The sequence below is a fragment of the Balaenoptera ricei genome, chromosome 7 (genome assembly GCF_028023285.1).
Source record: "Balaenoptera ricei isolate mBalRic1 chromosome 7, mBalRic1.hap2, whole genome shotgun sequence".
Classification (NCBI taxonomy): Eukaryota; Metazoa; Chordata; class Mammalia; order Artiodactyla; family Balaenopteridae; genus Balaenoptera; species Balaenoptera ricei.
The window spans coordinates 56,023,343-56,043,069 of NC_082645.1; the positions used below are offsets into that span (position 1 = coordinate 56,023,343).

Consider the following 19,727-nt stretch of genomic DNA (forward strand, 5'->3'; position numbering starts at 1 on the left):
AAAGGAAAGATGATAATGTTATCTTTATCTGGTAAATAGCTCTTTAAATATTCAAATATGGTAAATGTGGTGTTAATGTAGTCAGGACATCTTCTGCATCTGTTTGTTGCTTGGATTGTCAGATGCTCATGGCTTATTAATCTTATAGCTTATAAAGCTTGAAAAAGAAAAGTCACTAGTGTATTTGCATACAGGCATACCTCAGAGATATTGTGGGTGGGTTCAGTTCAAAACCACCACAATAAAGCAAATATTGCAATAAAGCAAGTCACACAAATTTTCTGGTTTCCCAGTGCATATAAAAGTTATGTTTACACTATATTGTAGCCTTTTGTGCTATAGCACTATGTGTAAAAATTCAATGTACATGCCATAATTAAAAAATACTTTATTGCTAAAAAATGCTACCCATCATCTGAGCCTTCAGTGATTCATAATCTTTTTGCTGGTGAAGGGTTTTGCCTTGATTTTGATGGCTGCTGACTGATTGAAAGGTTGTTGCAGTGGCAATTTCTTAAATAAGACAGCAATGAAGTTTGCCGCATCAATTGCCTCTTCCTTTCACAAAAAATTTGTCTGTAGCGTGCAGTGCTGTTTGATAGCATTTTACCTGCAGTAGAACTTCTTTCAAAATTGGAGTTAATCCTCTCAAACCCTGCCACTGCTTTATCAACTAAGTTTATGTAATGTTCTAAATCCTTTGTTGTCATTTCAATAATCTTAACAGCATCTTCACCAGGAGTAGATTCCATCTCAAGAAACCATTTTCTTTGCTCATCCAAAGAATCAACTCCTCATCCATTAAAGTTTTATCATGAGATTGTAACATTCAGTCACCTCCTCAGGCTCCACTTCTAATTCTAGTTCTCTTGCTATTTCCACCACATCTGCAGTGACTTCCTCTACTGAAGTCTTGAACCCCTCAAAGTCATCCATGAGGGTTGGCATCAAGTTCTTCCAAACTCCGATTGATGTTGATACTTTGGCCTCTTCCCATGAATCACAAATATTCTTAATGCCATCTAGAATGGTGAATCCTTTCCAGAAGCTTTTCAATTAACTTTGCACAGATCCATCAGAGGAATAACTATAACTTTACAAAATGCATTTCTCAAATAATAAGACTTGAAAGTCTACATCATTACTTGATCCATGGACTGCAGAATGGATGTTGTGTTAGCAGGCATGAAAACAACATGAATCTCATTGTACATCTCCATCAGAGCTCCTGTATGACCAAGTGCCGTGTCAAGGAGCAGTTATATTTTGAATGGAATCTTTTTTTCTGAGCAGTAGATCTCAACAGTGGGCTTAAGATCTCAACTGTGTTGTAAAGAGATGCACTGTCATCCAGGCTTTGTTGTTCCATTTATAAAGAACAGGCAAAGTAGATTTGGCTTAATTCTCAACGGCACTAGGATTTTTAGAATGGTCAATGAGCATTGGTTTCCACTTAAAGTCACCTATCATTAGCCCCTAACAAGTGAGTCAGCCTATCGTTTGAAGCTTTGAAGCCAGGCATTGACTTCTACTCTCTAGCTATGAAAGTCCTAGATGGCATCTTCTTTCAATAGAAGGATGTTTTGTTTACATTGAAAATCCATCGTTTAGTGTAGCCGCCTTCATTAATCATCTTAGCTAGATCTTCTTGATGACTTGCTGCAGCTTCTACATCAGCACTTGCTGCTTCACCCTGCATTTTGATGTTATGGAGGTGGCTTCTTTCCTTAAACCTCATGAAACAACCTCTGCTAGCTTCAAACTTTTCTTCTGCAGCTTCCTCACCTCTCTTAGCCTTCACAGAACGAAGAGAATTAGGACTTTGCTCTGGATTAGGCTTTGGTTTAAGGGAATATTGTGGCTGGTTTGATCTTCTATCCAGATCATTAAACTTTCTCCATATCAGCAATAAGGCCTTTTCACTTTCTTATCATTCGTGTGTTCACTAGAGTAGTACTTTTAATTTCCTTCAAGAACTTTTCCATTGCAGTCACAACTTGGCTAACTGGTGCAAGAGGCCTAGCTTTTGGCCTGTCTCAGCTTTTCACATGGCTTCCTCACTAAGCTTAATCATTTCTACCTTTGATTTAAAGTGAGACACATGCTTTTCACTTGAACACTTAAAAGCTGTTGTAGGGTTATTGACATAATTTTAATATTGTTGTTTCTCAGGGAATAGGGAGGTATGAGGAGAGGGAGAGAGATGAGAGAACTGCCAGTCGGTGGGACAGTCAGAACACACACAACATTTATCCATTAAGTTCACCGTCTTATACGGAAACAGTTTGTGGTGCCCCAAAACAATTACAATAGTAACATCAAAGATCACCAATCACAGATCACCTTAACAAATCAAATAATAATGGGAAAGTCTGAAATATTTCAAGAATTACTAAAATGTGACACAGAGACATGAGTGAGAAAATCCTGTTGGAAAAAATAGTGCCAATAGACTTGCTCAACATAGGGTTGCATAAACCTTCAATTTGTAAAAAACGCAAATCTGTGTAGCACAATAAAGCAAAGCTTAATAAAACAAGGTATCCCTGTATTTCTTAAAATCATTATTTCTTATGTTTCTCTTATTGAATAATTCATAAAATAAACAAAGTTAGTTTTAAAGTATAAATACCAAGAAAGGATAAAATATTTCTACATTAAAAAGAATAGAAAATAGAGATATAATTTGACAATCAAAAACATATGTAATCTCAGAATGGGAGGAAATATTTGCAAATGAAGCAACTGACAAAGGATTAATCTCCAAAACATACAAGCAACTCATGCAGTTCAATATCAAAAAAACAAACAACCCAATCCAAAAATGGGTAGAAGACCTAAATAGACATTTCTCCAAAGACGATATACAGATTGCCAACAAACACATGAAAGAATGCTCAACATCATTAATCATTAGAGAAATGCAAATCAAAACTACAATGAGATATCACCTTACACTGGTCTGAATGGCCATCATCAAAAAAATCTACAAACAATAAATGCTGGAGAGGGTGTGGAGAAAAGGGAACCCTCTTGCACTGTTGGTGGGAATGTAAATTGATACAGCCACTATGGAGAACAGTATGGAGGTTCCTTAAAAAACTGAAAAATAGAACTACCATACGACCCAGCAATCCCACTACTGGGCATATACCCTGAGAAAACCATAATTCAAAAAGAGTCATGTACCACAATGTTCATTGCAGCTTTATTTACAGTAGCCAGGACATGGAAGCAACCTAAGTGTCCATCGACAGATGAATGGATAAAGAAGATGTGGCACATATATACAATGGAATATTACTCAGCCATAAAAAGAAACGAAACTGAGTTATTTGTAGTGAGGTGGCTGGACCTAGAGACTGTCATACAGAGTGAAGTAAGTCAGAAAGAGAAAAACAAATACAGTATGCTAACACGTATATATGGAATCTAAAAAAAAAAAAAGAAAATGGTCAGAAGAACCTAGGGGCAAGATGGGAATAAAGATGCAGACCTACTAGAGAATGGGCTTGAGGATACGGGAGGGGGAAGGGTAATCTGGGACAAAGTGAGAGAGTGGCATGGACATATATACACTACCAAGTGTAAAATAGATAGCTAGTGGGAAGCAGCCGCATAGCACAGGGAGATCAGCTCGGTGCTTTGTGACCACCTAGAGGGGTGGCATAGGGAGGGTGGGAGGGAGGGAGATGCAAGAGGGAAGAGATATGGGGACATATGTATATGTATAACTGATTCACTTTGTTATAAAGCAGAAACTGGCACACCATTGTAAAGCAATTATACTCTAATAAAGATATTAAAAAAAAACATATGTAATATTCATTAGTTGCAGGTGAACATTACATATAATTGAATCTCATTTATTCAGTCAACAAACACTTGTGTAGATGTTGGGCTGCACCCCACAGGCCTGCAAGGCCTATACTTCCCTAGCTTCAAGACCAAAGAAAGAGCCTGGAGTCAGCATCAGAGACATCAATGGTGTAATGGATAGGGGGAGCTTACAGGTCTGAAACAAGGTCCTGGGGCGACACCCCACCATGTGAGGTGATGGTGGGGCAGGACATGGCAGCAGTCTTTGCTCCCAGGGGGAAGGGGAGATTACCAGATATAGAGGGAATTGATGGTAGGTTGGCTCATTGGCTACTGGGGAAACTAGCAGAGGGGCACGCCCCTCACTGCCCTTTGATAAGAACAGTCACTAGCTGGGGCCTGGGGCAAGTATGTAGGAAGGTCAGTCATGTGAGCAGGTGTAGGTGACAGGCACTGGTCCAGCAGGGGATGTACAGAGAGCAAAGGAACAGCCATCTTGGGTGCCCTGATCTAACAGTTGGACTGGCATAGGTAGAAAGAAATGATGAATAAAGAAAACACTTCCCTTGAAGAATTCTCATCATTAAGTTAGAAGACAGAAATATAAAAACCTAAGTACAATATTATGAATTAAATAAGTTCTGTAAAAAGATGACTGGAAAGTGAAAGGAAATACTGAGAAGGACAGAGGCTACTAAAAATAGGTTGTGGGGTGGTCAAGAAAGTTCGAAGAAGAGGTGGCATTTGAGCTGATTGTTAAAGTATACATTTTATTGCTAAGTATCTGTGTGGAGAAAGGCAGTGAAAGGTATTGCAGATGCAGAGAGCAGAATTACAAATTTATGGAAGTATGAGGAAGTATGAAAGATTTAGAGAATAGGATATAATTCTGTAGGGTTGAAGTATAGATTATGAATGAATATTTTGGAGTAGTTGGAAGGTTTGCTCCTAAAGAAAGTGACTTAGAATGGCATCAGAAGAAAGACTTTAAAAGAGTTTGTAAATGTTAGGCTTTATCTTTGAGGCAATGGAAAACTGCTGGAGGGTTTTAGGTAGCAACTAACATAATGAAATTTGTATTTAAGCCAATAATTCCAGTTAGTGTTACAATTGAAAGTGAAAAATACAAGAACGTATTTAATCATATTTTTTGGCCCGTGTCTTAATAAATTGTTTTTCGATAACACCTTCATCCACGCTGGAAAACAGAAATGAAATAAATTGCAAAACATTCGATTACTGAGAGAGCAGAGGCTAAATTAGAGTGTTCCTTTTTGTTGTTGAAAGGTTTTTAATTAGGATGTTCTAGTCAGGGCCAGGAAATAATTTCTATGTTCTTTGATTCTAATAAAGTTGTTATATCTCTCCATTTCAAAGGTTATATAATAAAAGAAAAAGTCCATGGGATATTTTTGTTTGTGGAGCATTATAAGGAAAATCAAAACTCTTTTATCTATGAGGATGTTATGAGCAGTGCAAGAAGTGTATTATTATTATTAGGTGTATGTGTCAGTCACCTTTCTGGGCTGCATTTATGAACATGAGTTCATTGATTTTCTTTTAACTCTTTGAAATGTGTAGATGTGGAATTTGAGGTCAAGAGTAGTACCTTCCCTCAGTTCATCACAATAATATTGGCATAGCCGTTTGACTTTTAAAAAATATCAATAAATAAGCTTTAACGAACATTTATTTTCAAGACCTTCTATTAGCAAATTTGGTCTACTACATATAAATGCAGCTAAAATGTTTATAATTGCGAGATATTAGACCACAAACTGGATAGGAACACAGTGTAATTTGTAAAAGGAAAATGTCCATTATCTAGAATAAAATGTGTAGATAGATTCTCACAGAAGTAGAAGAATTGAATGTCCTGAAACTAGCTCTCCATGTCAATACAATCTCCATTTATAACTAACATTTGGTACAATGTACCTATGTGTTTCATAAGTGAATTGAAGTGGCATTATATTATTACCTGGCATTGATAGAATTCCTATGTAGCATACAAAACAAATCCTATTGGCAAGAAATGACAAATTCAAAAATGAAAACAACTAAAATATTTTAAAATAAAAAGTACTATTGAGAGGAAAGATTTTTTTTTTATCATAATTCCTTGTTGTGATAACATTTGCAGATACCAAGTTAGAACCAATTTTGGAGCTTTTCCAATTTTTCTGAGAGTCATTCTAATACATATAATACAATAAGGAGGTGAGTTACTTTCACCTTAAGTACACATACTCTTGCCATTTACTCTTTAGAAGAAACAAGAGTGGATATTATATAATTCTTCAGAAATTAGATCAGCCTAGGGCATGGGTACTATCTTTTATCTGTTTTGTCATTGCAGTCACCACAGGTAGTGAATCAGGGATGGTCCAGCAGGAGGGAACCTTAGAGATAGTACTGTAGTTCAATTCTATCATGCACAGATGAAGGAACTGAGATGCAAAGAGATTAAGATCACCCAGTGAGTTAATGGATAATGAAAATGTTGAGATTTAGAGCAATGGAGAATTATTTAGAATAATTGAAATTTCTAGAACAATTATAAAGATTCGGTGATTGTTTAAAGTACAGTAGAGAAGACTATAGAATGAATGACCCCATAAGTAACTTCTAGTTACAGGGATTACTCAGTAAGAGAAGTTATGTAGTTGTTATCAATTTAAGCAGAGGTTAGAACAGAGCAGGATGAATTTAAATTTGATGGGGAAAAAAGACAAAGAAGAGCATTTGGAAAGTACTGACTACATTTTATGTATGGCAGGAAGAATCTCTTTATTGAAAGAACTGACCAGTTATACAACTGGCTATTTGCTAAGCCAGGACTACAAACAGCTTAAAAATGTTTGACTTCCTGCTAGCCCTGCGTTAGTGTGTGTGTTGGAGTGAGAGCTGTTCCAAATCTATTTGGTCTGGTGCATGCCATATCAGAATCATAACTTTTGTCTCAATTGTAACTTCAGACGTATTTATGTGATAATTTAATGTCTGTTGTATTATATAGCTTGCTAGGCATATAATAACGAAATACCACAGACTAGGTAGCTTAAACAACAATTTATTTTCTCAGTTTTGGTGGCAGGAAGTCCGAGATCAAGGTATTGTCAGGTTTGGTTTCATTTGAGGCCTCTCTCCTTGGCTTTCAGATGGCCACCTTCTCACTGTGTTTTCAAATGGTCTTTCCTCTCTGTGAGCGCAATCATGGTGTCTGTGTATCCAAATTTCCTCTTCTAAGGAAACCAATCAGATTAGATTAGTGTCCCCTAATGGCCTCATTTTAACTCATTTTAAAGGCCCTGTGTCGAAACATGGTAATGTTCTGAGTTACTAGAGATTATTACAGCTTCAGCATATGAATTTGAAGGGAACAAACTCTGCCTATAACATCTGTCTTCCCTTTAGAATGTAAAATTCATGAGGCTAAATACTATGTTAATTTTATTCCTCACTGTATTCCAGAACCTATTGCTGTTCCTGGCATGTTTTAGATGTTCAGTGTTATTTTTGAATGAATGAATGAATGAATGGAGATGAGGTTGAAACAGAAGTTACAAAAAACACTTGAGGAGATGTTTCTAACATATCTGGAAATAAAAATGTAGAGAAGGGACTTCCCTGGTGGCTCAGTGGTGAAGAATCCACCTGCCAATGCAGGGGACACAGGTTCGATTCCTGGTCCAGGAAGATCCCACATGCTGCGGAGCAGCTAAGCCCGTGCACCACAACTACTGACCTGTGCTCTAGAGCCCGTGAGCCACAACTACTGAGCCCATGTGCCACAACTACTGAAGCCCACACGCCTAGAACCCGTGATCTGCAACAAGAGAGGCCACCACAATGAGAAACTGGCACATCACAATGAAGAGTAGCCCCTGCTCCCTGCAACTAGAGAAAGCCCGCATGCAGCAACAAAGACCCAATGCAGCCAAAAATTAATTAATTAATTAATTAATTAATTAATTTTTTTAAAACGTTGAGAAGCTTGCTACTTCTGTTTGTTTACAAACTATATATGATGTTATAAACTGTCTAGGATTTTTTTTTCTGAGAGTTATAAAGGACAGTGTATATGGCAAAGGAATGAACCTTTCCATCAAAAAATGAATGAAGGGTGTAGAAGATCCAAATTCTTTGACAAAAAGGAAGGAAAAATTGTGGTATTGCTCATTGTGAAAAGTAAGCTAAAATCTGGTCTATGAATTGCTACATTATTTTTGTTAAAAACCCCTGTCACCTATTTACAGATGAGGAATATTCTTCTCTGGGAATAGAATGTATTTGTGTCATTTCTGCTTTTAAACTGTACTGCATGATATTATCATGAGGGTGTTCTAAAGTTGAAAATGGTATTGGGTCATTAACAGCCAAAGCCAAGTATGTACAATCCTTTGGGTGCAAAGGAGAAAGCGTCCCAGAAAAATGCACATGGCTTTCTTGTCAGTAGCTGGACAAAATATCCTTTGGGTGAATTGAAAACATGGTTTAAAATTCTATCACATCAGTAAATTTCTTTCTGTTAGTAATATTTTTTTCTTCTTTGAATAAGTCTGACCATCTTAAAGACTTAAGTCATGTGCTTTACCTTTCTCTTCCTTCTCGTAGTCCTTTTTTTTCCATCCTTCTTTAATGTGTTTGCTTTCATATTTCACTAAGCTATTCATATTTCACTAAAGTAATCTAGAAAAATAAGGAGAAAATCTATAGGAACAAAAAAGAAGTCTTTCATGGATTACGTGGATTAAACTACTGGATGTAATATACCAAAGGAAAATTACCTGAAACAACTTATGAGGAGCAATGTTTTATTAAAATCACCACTTTATTTCTCTAATTTGTGGATCTTTTGATTTTTCAAAGATTTTGGCAATAATTTCTATGTTACTATAAGAAGTACCTAATTACAAACAAAAAAGACAATTTTTTCTAACATAAAGATATACCTGGAAACCACAATTAAATGAGATTAGAAGTTATATAACCACAGATTCAGAAATCTCAGATTTACAAAAAACAAACAAACAAAAAACACAATGGCATTGCCAGCAATGAGCTGTGAAGCTAAAAGAAACATTTCTAAATTATTATCTTAAAAACATATACATTAATCAACATTGTCAGGGAAAAGACTGAGTTATCTTTCTGATACCCAAGAGAAAATGATATGACAGGACTGTTATCCAAAAAGATGTGATCTAAGTATATATGCAGTCAAAAACATAGGAGGGAAGTATTATAGAAGTATATCAGATACTTTAATTAAAATATTCAGTTATATTTTAGACTTTATAAAATTTGTAGTATCAGACATCTTTTGAAAACGTGTACTTCGCTGGATATTTTCTCACTGTAAATAAACATTTACTTCGGTACCTATTTTATATTGCAATTATTTATTTTTGTTTGTTTTCTTAAAGACAGCCCCTAAAACTGCAAAATCTTCAGGTCCCACAAAGCCAGGAGCCATCCTTGGATTGAATTTACTTTATCTCAAATGCCATTCCATCATATGATTGCTGAAATTTTTTTATGTTTAACTCAAACTTGTCAACCTGTCTATGTCTTTTGGTATAGATCAAAGCTCAATCCTCAAAAACCAAAAAGAACAGCCTTAATTTTATTTTCCAAACTAGACCTATCATTCTCCTTATTCTCTGTCTTATTTTTGCTGGACAGTATCCTCAGTTTCCTCAGCTACTTTTTATATGGAAATAGTAGATTGGTCTCTCTTTTCTGTCTATGCTTCCTGTTACTCTTAAAGTGTTGCTAAGATCATAATAAGCAAGATATGATATGATGAATTATAATAAAGTCATAAAATACTGTTATAATACAATAGTATTTCTGCTATCCCATTCTAGATACTATTCATAACATAAGTGAAAAAAATCAACTTTTGTTGGTAAGAGATATCCTCACAATTAACCTTTCTCCAGGGTTAAATTGACTAAGCAATATCCTTTTTTGAAAATAATCTTATTCTTATTTAATCAGGAATAAATCCACCGTTATATACTATTCAATTTTCCATTAAAAAATCTTCTAAAATTCAGATATACTATGCCTGCTAAATTTCTCTGCTCTGCAAAAGATAAAACGCTTTTTAAGAGGAAACTCTTAATTCTATATAGCTTATCTTATTGAAGTCATTTTTATTTTCAATAATCTTTTTTTCGAAGTGCTCACAAAATACATTTTAATAATACAATACATAACTTTAGGAATGTCATTGTTCACATTTTTTGGCATTTAACAAATTTGCTTTCTCCATCATTTGAATATCAAAAATGACATTGCTGGGATACACTCCTCCATGGATCTCTCCTGTTCCTGCACATATTGCTAAGGCTAGGTATGTGAGAACGTAAAGTCCTAACTGCTTTTACTTAGGTAATTTTTCAGGATTGTGTTTGCAGCATGCAACTTTTAAGGATGAAGTAATGTCTTCTTATGGGACAAAGAGCAGGCTTGCTTGCAGGTGCCATAAAGTATCAATAGTAGGTTTCTTAGACTCAGTGTTCCTCTCATGTAGCCTGTTTCACTGTATGCACAGGTATCCATGTAGCCCCATCTGCACCACCCCTGTTGGAAATGGGGCTTGGAAAAGTGACACTAACTTGCATCTGGATATACCTTTTGCTGTTAACAATCAAGTCTTTTGTCTCTGAGCTAGGAAACTCATGTCTGGCACCATGTAGGACACTATGGAAGGCTAAATTACAGCTTGTGAGTAGATTAAATCTCAGACTCTTTAATGTTTGTGACAGATATTTTTCCTCATATTATGTTTTTCTTTATCCGTATTTCACAATTTGTCAAAAAGATTAATAATGGCAATTGGTAGGCTTCTGGTAGAAATGGCCATGTTAGCCAATACTTTCTGTTTTTCTGGGAATCATCCATATGGAATCATACATATTGAATATGTATATTTTGATAACTGTATTTACTTATTGAGTCAAGGGGAAAAACCACCTAAAGTTTGAAAATATTATCTCTTGGTGCCGCTGTGGTGAAAATAGGCACTCTCGTGACTTGCTCATGCAACTTCAGTTAGTGCAGCCCCTATGGAGGGCAATTGGACAACGTTTAACAAAATTATAAATGTGCTTATCATACTACCAATTTCACTTTGGGGAATTTATCCTTAATATATATTTGTACATGTGTGAAACAACATATATATATATATATATATGTTTATTTATTACAGTATTACATGGCATAGCAAAAGATCAGAAATAACCTAGATGCCCATCAGTAGACTGTTTAAATAAATCATGGTGCATCCATGATTTATTTAACCTGTGTTTTAAAAAAGGCAATGTAGTCGAATGATGAAATACAGAACAATTAAAGCTTTAAAGGAATTATGATTACAAATTAAACTATATTAAAATATATAAAAATCAGGAGTTCAAAATGACAAAAAAATACCCCCATCAGTCTCTATTGCAGGATGCTGGAACACTAATTCATTACTTAAAAAAAATGATAAATATCCTGTCTTTCCTGTAGGTATCTTACAGTACCCAAAAAGTTGGTGAATAAAAGTTTGTTATCAAAAGAATTACAGCAAATTAAAGCAAGAGGGATGATAGAATTATAAAAGCATCATTTTGCAATTCCTTATGAAAAAAGAATCTAGGCAACAATCATCAGTGGCTGCTAAAAGCATCAGGGGATCATTGAGGGAGAATTTTATGCTGAATGAACCAGGCTGATAGTGCCTAGACCCACTGATTAATCACTACAATTGAACTATCCCATGATATGTGCATCCTGCTGAGATGCATCAGGAAGAAGATAGAATCACTTATGAAGGATGCTTATAAGTAATTACACCTGAATCTAATAAAGCACCTGACTCTAATAAGGCCTCTAGTTCTAACTATCCCGTTTTTTCTAAAGATTTTTTCTTGATGTGGAACATATTTAAAGTCTTTATTGAATTTGTTACAGTACTGCTTCTGTTTTTATGTTTTGGCTTTTTGGCCACTAGGCATGTGGGATCTTAGCTTCCCAACCAGGGATGGAACCCGCATACCCTGCATTGGAAGGGGAAGTCTTAACCACTGGACCACCAGAGAAGTCCCCTAATTATAGGAAGTATAATGGGAAGAGGACCATGTTAAATACTAGGAGGATACAGCCAACTAAATCTGAATGTGGAAACAAGTCTGAATGTAGGAACTTCTACATGACAAATGATCCCTAGATTAAAAAAATAATAATAATAAAGGCCAGGGGGAAAAAGAGAGAGAGAAATGTTATAGATTAAAAGAGACTTTAAGAGACATGTCAACCAAATGCAATGTATAGATTTGTTTGAATAGCAATTCAAATAAACCAATTGTAAAAAAATAATTTTGAGTAAAGTTGAGGAGGGACTTGAACATGATCTGAGTTTTAGATTATATAAATGAGTCATTTATTTAGCTGGGTTTGATAGTGGCATTGGGTTTATGCAAATAAATAAATAATATTTTTAGCTATTAGAAATATAGTCAACACTAGAATAATTTGGGGGTTAAGGGCGCTGACCCTTTGTGCAGCTGAAAATCTGTATATAACTTATAGTTGGCCCTCCTTATACAAGGGTCCTCTGTATCCAAGTTTCCCCATCCCATGGATTCAGCCAACCTCGGATCCTTTAGTACTGTAGTATCTACTATTGAAAAAAAAGATCCATGTATAAGTGGACTCTCACAGTTCAAATCCATATTGTTCAGTAGTCAACTGTACATATCAAAGTATTCATTGATGAGGTAAAATATCTGAGATTTGTTTTAAAATATCCCAAGAAAAAATAAAAATGGGGAATAAATGAAGCAAGAGTGGCAGAATACTGATAATTATTGCTGAAACTTATACTATTCTTTCTACCTTTATTTGTTTTGAGAGTTTCCATAATAAAAAATGAAAATAGAAAATTATGAAAAATCTCTTTATACATGGATGTGGAAAGATTACCAAAACACAACGAAGTTGGTAGATACCAAGTTGGAAAATAAAGTGTATACTATGCTACTATTTGTATACAAAAAAGGGAAAGAGGAATAAAACTGTAGATTCATATTCGTGTAGTGATACATAGGGAAGCTATGGAAGGTTACATAAGAAGCTAATACTAGAAGTGGTTAGCAACAGAAGAGGGGAAGGTAGGAACTTAAACACAGTATGACTTTTACTTACACCACACAAATATGTAAAAGTAAACAATGAGTTGTTAATATATACAATTGTGAAAACTGAAAACTAAACATAATCATCAACATGAAATTGAAGTAATACATTTAATTATGTACCTTTGTACATTCCAATATCTTAACTATGTTCATGTAATATCTATTCAAATATAAGAAAATTGTATAGAAAAATGGCAACTTGGAGTTATATTCTTCATGTTTTCTCAATCATTTTGGATCCATTTAATCAAGACCAGGGTACTGTACTTAATATCCCTGGTCTCTGAGTTTAGTAGAACTTCCTTTTTACCTAGTTTAGAATTTTATAAAATTCTAAAAGGATTATTCAGTCATCATAGTAACAGTCTTAAAAAATACAAATAAAAATATTTTTAAGAGATAACTTCTCTTTTTTAACTGAAGTTGTTACAACTCTCTCTTACCAGTATTTATTCTTCACTCATTCAGCACAGTTGACTGAGTTTATACTTCAGTGAGTTTCTACTTTATACTATAGTTTGGTAATATAAAAATTAACCAGATTAGATTTTTGCCCTCAATTTAATTTGGGAGACAGATGTGAACAAATTATTATAATACAAGTAGAAATAGAGAAACAAAGTAAGAGTTGAGTAATCTGGCTTCCTTCTCATGGCTATATTAAGATTATACCATAATCTCCACATAATAATCCACACTTAAGGGACTTTGTCTATCTAGATTTGAACTTTCCTGTCATTATCCTGACCTAACTAAGCCATATGTTCATTCTTTAGGTCTCCTCATCTCTGTCTTTCTATGTCCTTGTAAGACTTGCTGGTCAGCTACAATGGTTCTTAAAGCTACAGCTCTCTTCTTTCTTACTGGAATTGTGACTTCTTTTTTGAATGCCTCTCTTTTGATTATTTTTCTTTTAGAGACTCAGACTACGGGATCATATCCAACATTCTTTCAATTTTTGAAATTTAACTTCCCATAATCTGGCCTGTTAGTCTGGATATGCCTAGATTTCCCTCATTATCACAGACTCTTAAACAGCTAACTGTAATTCTCCAATGTCCTATTATTTCCAATTCATCAATTGGCTCTTCTGTGATGGTAAAGTTAAGACAATAGTAGTAAAACTTCTTGTCCCTTGCTCTTCCTTCTCAGGGGAAAAATCGACATTAAGTCATCAATTAAAGTGAAAAAATTTATCTGCTACCCTGCTTTTGCACTGAATCATCCAGAAACTGTCTACCCAGCTAAAATGTCCACCATTAATTACTATATCTTATCTCTGATTCAGTTTGGTCATCTCTAATATGACCTTGCCAGTTATTTTCTCTTTGCCTTTATTTTCACCAGAGTTTTTCAGTATATTTCTGCTCTCAAGTACATGGATTTTCATGCAAATGTATGACATGAAATGCTACTCATTGTTCTCTTCTAAGCTTCCCCCCTGAATACATTATACCAACACTTCCAAGATTTTGAAGTATGGTTTTCAACATAAAACATATCATAAGGAAGAAAGCAGTTCTAGAGTAAGGAATAATGACCCTCAATTCGATCCTCTTCCCTATCTACTGGGCAGACCTCAGTGAGCATGAGAATCAGCAGGGGACCTTGGTAAAATGCAGATTTCGATTCAGTAGGTCTGGGAGGGGCTGAAATTCTGCATCTCTAACAAGCTCCAGGGTGATAATACTTTTGGTTCGTGGATCTCTCTTTGTGTAGCAAAGCTCCCCCTCATTAAAAGCATATACTAATACAAGGAGCCCTAAATTAACATAAAGACTATTCATGTGAAAATATAGATGAATATACTAACTATAACATTATTTTTATATTTGTTAAAGACAAATTTGTCTGCCATCTTAGTACACACTTTTAATGTGAAACTATTAGTATTTAGTCAATAGATCAAAAAGTCACTTATAGCCAGAAACCCCAGAAATAATACCTAGATATCTTAAGTATTTCATTGTAGCTTTAAACTTATGAACACACATTCAGACACAATCTTTCCACATAGTTCCAAAGTTTTTCTTTTAAGTACATTAGTTAATTGGAGTCTTCCTTCCTCCTTCTTACTCTACTACAGCCCAAGGTATAAATTAAATATGTAATATCAGTTTCCTTAAAGGGGTGTAAGAACACTCCTAAAATAAATTGAATGCAAATCGGTCCAGACATTCAACATTTAAGCACTTTTATCATTACCTTACAACTAATCCGGTAGTAACAATTTTTAGTAATTATCTGTTGAGATTTACATAGAAACAGTAAGTCTCTTTCACCTTCTTTTATTTATTGCTTTACCATTTCTTGTCCACTGCTAGTCCAGTCACACTTCCCATTTCAGGGAAGAAGCAGATGGATCCATATTACAAAAAAAAAAAAAGGAACAGTCAAAGATCGCCAGACTTCTGAGGAAACCCTATAAAATAAAATAAACAAAAGAATATTTAAACAGAGAAGAAACAGATTTTTCAGGAAATATGAAAATAGTAAGCTAGATAGGTAGATATAAAAAGATCTAGATACATCACCAGAGAAAATCAAGAATATATTGTTTCTAAAAAACAAGTATAGGGCTTCCCTGGTGGCGCAGTGGTTGAGAATCTGCCTGCCAATGCAGGGGACACGGGTTCGAGCCCTGGTCTGGGAAGATCCCACATGCCGCGGAGCAACTGGGCCCGTGAGCCACAACTACTGAGCCTGCGCGTCTGGAGCCTCTGCTCCGCAACAAGAGAGGCCGCGATAGTGAGAGGCCCGCGCACCGCGATGAAGAGTGGCCCCCACTCGCCGCAACTGGAGAAAGCCCTCGCACAGAAACGAAGACCCAACACAGCCAAAAATAAAAATAATAAATAAATAATAAATTTAAAAAAAAAAAAATAAAAAAATAAAAAAATAAAAAAATAAAAAATAAAAAACAAGTATATAATTCTAAAAAAGGGAAGATTACAGGAAAAAAGCTCTTTGAAATTTAAAATATGATTGTATGGTTTAAAAATCTGTAAAAGGACTGGAGGATAAAATTTGATGAAATTTTTCAAAGCAAAGAGCAAAAATACAAAGAGGTAAAAAAATATAAAAGGAAAGATGAAACACAGAACAATTCAATAAAATATCAGACCTATAGAAAGAAGGTCAAAAGCCAAATAGTGAAACAAAAGAAAGAACATTGTAGAAGTTAATTTCCCAGGGCCAAAGAGAGGAAATATCTTCAGAATAAAAGGACCCATGAAATGTTGAGCAGAATGAATGATGTAATAATAACAGTAGTAACTAGTTTTCTTTCGTTTTCTATCATGTGTCATTTTCTGAGCCAAGTATTCATTCGTCTTTTACAGTTTAGAAAACTGAGGCTTATAGAAGTTAAATCATTTGCTCAGTGTTACATGATTAGTGCCTAATGGATTCAGATGTCAGTCTAAACCTCATGCTCTTCAACACCGCAGAAATAGGTCATATTTTACTGCCTCCTAATCTTACCTACTTGGGTAGATTGTCCAATCAACTGTAATTTTGCACATTCACTAGTCTCAGCTGAAGACTAAAACATTCATGTTGGTTTAAGCACATCACTGTTTTCGTTTTCTGTGAAAATGAGTTCTTTCACAGGACCCTCTTTAGTCCACACACAAGTTGGTCATAAACAGTTCACCAGATATCACCACATAAACTAAATTCAATATAGACTCAAAGTTTGAATACTTTTATCTTTTCGTTTTGATTGATACCTATGACAATTATGGAATTTATTAGATATAGTGTTAAAATCTTTGCAGAAATTGTTAAAGTCCATAGTATTGCTAGTCAGTTAATATAAATCAGTAAAGAATGCCATTTCCCCTACTTTGACACCTTAACTCTAATAACTAGGAGAGAGTTATCCCTCACTGATGTTGGTGATCCCAGCTCTGTGACTGCCCCCCTTGCAGATCTGCAGAAGAGATTCAACACAGAACTCCTTGGAGATGCTGGTGCCTCTCTCCTCAGTGCATTCCCAATGATCATGGTGAATGCCATGTCCTCTGGGCCTTCCTGTGGAACATAATCCCCTGTTGGGTCTTCTGACCTCATGTATTTATTCTAACAATCCCCTCACCTCTTTGCTTATTCCTCTACCGTCTTCCAGTGCAACTCAGGCATTTCCACTTTGCTCAGCCTGGGGCATAGCTTCTTCCGGCCTGTAAGAGCTACTCTAGCAGCAAGTTTGCCTCATCACCTACAGTAATGGCAGGGTGTTAAATCCTGTGTCCCCCCCGCCCCCCATAATTGCCCCCAAGTGAGTGAATTCTTGATTGCCTCACCTTACATCTCATCCCATTGATTAGACACATCCAAGATTCAATCTCAGATTTACTCTCCTTGCTCCTTTCAGTGCTTGCTTACTAATGCTCACATCTCCTTCAGTGGGTTCTCTTTCCTCTCTTAAGCACACCCTCACGTGGATGATGTTGGGATTTAACTCTAGTTATCAGCCTGGCAACCAGGGGAGGAAATTGGCACAGCTCCTCACGGACACACCTGTTACCATGAGGGGGAGAAAACTCTACAGCATCTTCTAGCACAGCAGATGTCCTACGTCTTACTAAGAAGGAGAGAGTCTGCTCTGCAAGTTCTGATGGTTCAGGGGGTTCTGCAGTGCCAGCACCCTCAAAGGCATCCATCCAGATGTCCCCATCCCATAATTTAGAGTCCCATGTTTTCCCAGCCAGAGCCTTGAACTCAGCAAAAAGGACTTGGTTTTCTGAACATTTGGACATTTCTGGAGCTCTTTGAATATAAATATCAAGTCATGAGTTACTGCCTCAGCTCGGTCCACAATTCCACTGCAGGAGACAGAACACTTTGTGTAAGCTACCATAGGGAACCTCTGGCACTCACACTTAGCCTTTTACGGCTTGCTAACATCCCTCAGTTTCTCATTACCCCCCTGGCAAGAAGTCGATTCAGGGTAGCAATAACCAGCCAGCTCTGAGGTCCTTGTAGGAACAATTGCCCCCATATTTCTAAAACGCCTGAATTTTTTTTTTAACTAATGAGAAAAGTACTTTTTTTCTTTTTAACATCTTTGTTGGAGTATAATTGCTTTACAGTGGTGTGTTAGTTTCTGCTTTATAACAAAGTGAATCAGCTATACATATACATATATCCCCATATCTCTTCCCTCTTGCGTCTCCCTCCCTCCCACCCTCCCTATCCCACCCCTCTAGGTGGTCACAAAGCACTGAGCTTATCTCCCTGTGCTATGCGGCTGCTTCCCACTAGCTATCTATTTTACATTTGGTAGTGTATATATGTCCATGCCACTCTCTCACTTCATCCTATTTTTTTAATTGAAGTATAGTTGATTTTTAATACTATATTGGTTTCAGGTGTACAACATAGTGATTCAATGTTTTTATACATTATACTCCATTCAAAGTTATTATAAGATATTGGCTATGTTTCCTGTGCTGTACACTATATCCTTGTAGCTTATTTATTTTATACATAGTATTGTAATCTGTGCCTCTTAATCCTTTGCCCCTATCTTGCCCTTCCCTCCTCCCCTCAACTCACTGGCAACCACTAGTTTGTTCTCTGTATCTCTGAGTCTGTTTCTGTTTTGTTATATTCATTCGTTTGTTTTTTTTAAATCCACATATAAGTGATAACATACAGTATATGTCTTTCTCTGAGTTATTTCACTAAGCATAATACTCTCTAGGTCCACCCATGTTGTTGCAAATGGCAGAATTTCATTCTTTTTTATGGCTGAGTAATATTCTATTGTATATATATACCACATCTTTATTCATTCATTTGCTGATGTACACTTAGTTTTCTTCCATATCATGGCTATTGTAAATAGTACTGCTATGAACATTGAGGTGCATGTATCTTTTTGAATGAGTGTTTCCGTTTCTTTGGATATATACCCAGGAGTGGGATTGCTGAATCACATGGTAGTCCTATTTTTAGTTTTTTGAGGAACCTCCATATTGTTTTCCACAGTGACTGCAATTTACATTCTTGCCAGCAGTGTACTAGCGTTTCCTTTCCTCCACATCCTCGCCAAAGTGTATTTGTAGAGTTTTTGATGATAGCCATTCTGAGAGGTGTGAGGTGGTATCTCCTTGTGGTTTGGATTTGCATTTCTCTAATAATTAGCAATGTTTAGCATCTTTTCATGTGCCTTTTGGCCATCTGTATGTCCTTTTTGGGAAAATGTCTGTTAAGGTCTTACGCCCATTTTTTAATCGGGCTTGTTTTTTTCATATTGAGTTGTATGAACTGTTTATGTGTTTTGGATATTAACCCCTTATCGGTCATATCATTTGAAATATAAAATGTCTCAATCTTTGCACCTGCATGGGGCTTCCGCTGTACCAGGACATTTTCCCAGGTTACCTCCAGTGAAATCTTAAGCAGTTAGGCCACCACGTTTGCCAGGGGCTATCTTTACCCAAATACCACTCGGGATAGTATACTTTTTGCTCACCAGGCAACAAGTGAACCAGTCCCCAAACCACATGTTCATTGGACCACTCTTGATACCACCTGTGTTAATTCAGGTTTCCCAAGGAGCAGTCTCCAAAACAAGATTAGTCATGAAAGAGAGATTGGGTGGGGGAAGGCAGGCAAATATGAAAGATAAAAAGGAAAAAGAAGAAATATAGAGAGAAACCATTCAGTCCATGATAAGAGGTCTGACCTGAAAAAAAGAAA

The 19,727-nt window shown here is 35.9% G+C and overlaps 1 pseudogene; it reads right to left on the reverse strand.

Annotated features, from left to right (window-relative positions):
- Positions 1-419: 419 nt before the first annotated feature.
- LOC132368775 (tigger transposable element-derived protein 1-like) lies at positions 420-17,779 on the reverse strand (annotated as a pseudogene).
- Positions 17,780-19,727: the final 1,948 nt, after the last annotated feature.